The sequence below is a fragment of the Photinus pyralis genome, unplaced genomic scaffold (genome assembly GCF_008802855.1).
Source record: "Photinus pyralis isolate 1611_PpyrPB1 unplaced genomic scaffold, Ppyr1.3 Ppyr1.4_LG7, whole genome shotgun sequence".
Lineage (NCBI taxonomy): Eukaryota > Metazoa > Arthropoda > Insecta > Coleoptera > Lampyridae > Photinus > Photinus pyralis.
In genome coordinates, this window is record NW_022170738.1 from 20106479 (window position 1) to 20109638 (window position 3160).

At 33.3% G+C, this 3160-nt stretch overlaps 1 long non-coding RNA gene across 2 annotated transcripts; it reads right to left on the reverse strand.

Moving 5' to 3' along the window:
• Positions 1–413: 413 nt before the first annotated feature.
• Positions 414–2755, reverse strand: LOC116175875. Of its 2 annotated transcripts, XR_004146377.1 has the most exons (3): positions 2102–2755; positions 632–2042; positions 414–583 (listed from the first exon to the last, which is right to left on the reverse strand). It is a non-coding gene; the product is annotated as an uncharacterized LOC116175875 (long non-coding RNA). The 2 variants fall into 2 exon arrangements; XR_004146376.1 differs by having other exon boundaries at positions 414–2042; positions 2102–2749.
• Positions 2756–3160: the final 405 nt, after the last annotated feature.

Consider the following 3160-nt stretch of genomic DNA (forward strand, 5'->3'; position numbering starts at 1 on the left):
TATTTAATGAAACTTGTTTATGGTAATGTGTTGAGTTTGTGAACGTTATGATTATGGATTCCCCTGGTGGTTAAAATATTCAATTCTAATGTAAATAAACTATCAGCGACTTCTTTAGGTATATTTTAAGTATGCATGGTGGTTGAATACCTATAGTGTGATTATATTCATTAAAATTTAACTCAGATTAGTGGTTTTCGATGTTTTGAGTGTGCCTGCACAATTATAAGGCGCTAGTATTTTTATTATTTGATTGGTTGACACGTTTCCATTCGTTTGTTTACTATTAATAAATTATGAACTTATTAAACATCTTAAAATAAATTAAGGATTAGGTGGCAAGTTATGGAACCAATAAAATATTGTTATTTCGTGTGACTGTATAGAATTGAAACAAATAAATATGTCTAGGAAACAAGTTAGCGTTATTCTATTTGTATGGTTAATGTAACTTTTACTGCAAATTGTAATAAACAATTTTTGTAAAAATCGATTTCAGTTGTTTTCGATAGGTACCGTACCAGTATCATGCAGCACCAATTAATTTTAACTCTGCTGTCGTCCTTACTAAGGATTGATTCGGCTGTAAGAAAAATCAAAGTATCGTAGGCATTTTATTTGTAATACCTACGTGTTGTAAAATCGCTCCGTTAGATGTCGCCTGCTGTAGTCCCCCATCTTTTGAAATTAAATCCCTTCCTAGTCACTTGTTTGTGCTTCTCCTTGTCCTAATAAAAGTATGATCTTGTATTCCACCAAAAAAGCTCAATAACCGACCGGATATCAATTCAAAACCGTATTACGGGCCCTATTAGTTACTACTGTATATTCCCAACAGTTTACGAAACGTGTATTTAACAGAATTATTTACATGAACACAATTCCAATAAGAATAATATTGCTGTGTCCATTGGTTCCGGCCAAAAAGAACCATACACAAAGATAACTACAATGCCCCACGTTAGGCGCCAATTAACAAGCTGTGACGCTTGAACTTCAGGTCAAATATAACGCATTTCAAGCCTAGCTATAGCTCTTTAGTGAAAATTTATTTCGGTACATACTCGACACACAAGAATGATTTTAATTCATGATTTCAGGCAGATCAAGATCAAAATCCTTAAATTCCAAACGGTATGTTACCAAATTTTGACAAACACTCAAAATGAACTTTGGTCGCGAATCAATAAAATTAAGCGTAGGTAATTGAGACTTCTCTTTTCGTCAGTAAATGGTCCGAATGAATACCCAACTCGCGGAATTTTACATAAATAAAATTTATTTTACAATTACACATGAAACCAACCAACCGCATAAACAAAACCCACGTGGGTGTTCAAATGCAAACATTACAGCTACTCTTAAAATTATATTTACAGTATTCGAGTCAAAATATCCAAGTACAGTCCGATCACACCAAACATTAATTAAATTACGGGAAACCAATACACCTGATAACACGTTTTTCTATTTCCTATCTCCGAAACGGTTGTAGTGACGCTGATTATCACATCTCGTTGTCGCAAAATACTCATCGAAAATTTGAAATAGCCGTCCGCGTTCCGTCGAGGTTACGTAACTTAAAATGTTCGTACACGTGCTTTCTTTAAATACACAAAACGAAAGCAAACTCGGCCCCGAACTTCTTTTTTAAAAAAAAGGAAAGAAAGATAAGAAAAAGGGACGAGAATAAAACTTCGCTTCAAAAACTGGCGGCAAGAGAAGACGGCAGGCTTGCCTCCGAAAATTTTACGGAAAAAGTTACTTGTAATGACTCGGCCTCGAACCTAACAAAAGGTGTCTTTTTTACACGTCTTCTGGGATTTAAACGGTTTTCCTTACTTAATATGCGTAATTACAAATTCATAGTAACCAAGCAAACCACAAAAACAGCATCTCCAGAGACACTCAAATTGGCACGTATACAATATTTCCTGGAATTACCTTATCTAAACAATTACCATCATCTTCTCTAAAATAAGCGAAAAGTTTAATAAACCAGATCCAAGTTGTCACAAAGGCATTAACGAACGCATGGGTAACTAAAAATTGAGGTACAAATATTGTGATTTTAAATGTTGAATCATGAAGCTTAAATTACCTTTAATCTTGATGGTCCACTCATTTTGAATCCTGAATCGTTTATGGAACCAATGCTAATCTTGAATCATCCTGCAATTTGATTCACCTGGAATCTGAAATTCTAAACGTTCGTACATGAATGATGGTTTGTGACTCATTTTCCATTCTGAATATTTTGATTCTTTAAAATTTGGTCCTTAAATCAGCTCGAGTCTCGAGCCTCAGTACTCCAGGGCTTGTCCCGCGAACTCTATATCACTTCTTCCATAAGTTATAGTATAGCCCGACGAATATAGATAAATGGAAAAATTTTTAAAACAGGCAACGAAACTATTCTATCCTAAATAGTTAGATACAGGATGATTCAAAATGGAATGGCATAAAACCGCTATTAATTTTTTACAAAAGGTGATTACTATGTTAATATTGATCACGCCAAGACAGTAGGTAGAGGTTGGGTTGGATTGCACAAAATGAAGTTCAAGTACTTACACAATCATTTTGGATTATGCCATTATAACATGAACAGCGATTGAAAATCATAGTCTATCTTTCATACACTGACGGATCACTTTCTAATTAACCCAACTCGTGGCAAATCACTCATCTAACGCGTGTGATATAGGTATCTCATCATTTTAATTTCAATTTACTAAATTGACCGAGAAGAAACTTTAATTGATATCTTAAATACGACGCTATAAACCACTATGACTTGTTTAATAAAATACGATGTTACGGCTATTAATTTTAAATAATCATTGCCAATTAATGTGGGTGATTTTATTCTTGATATTTACGATCACGCTTTTAATTATTTTTTATTAATACGTTTTGTACAATTAATTTATTGGTAATTAGAAAAATGTCAAAAGTTGTTTATAATAAACTGTAACCTTAAGTTTATTTAACACGTAAATACAATATAATAATAATAGACACACACGCTTTTCGTAATAGAGTCGATTGTGCAATAAAAGTTAATGTTTGCGGTTGACAACATATTATTAAAATAATTACCTACGCGGTGTTAACAATTAATCGCTATAGCTTGATTTAGTCCGAAACCTAATCTTTG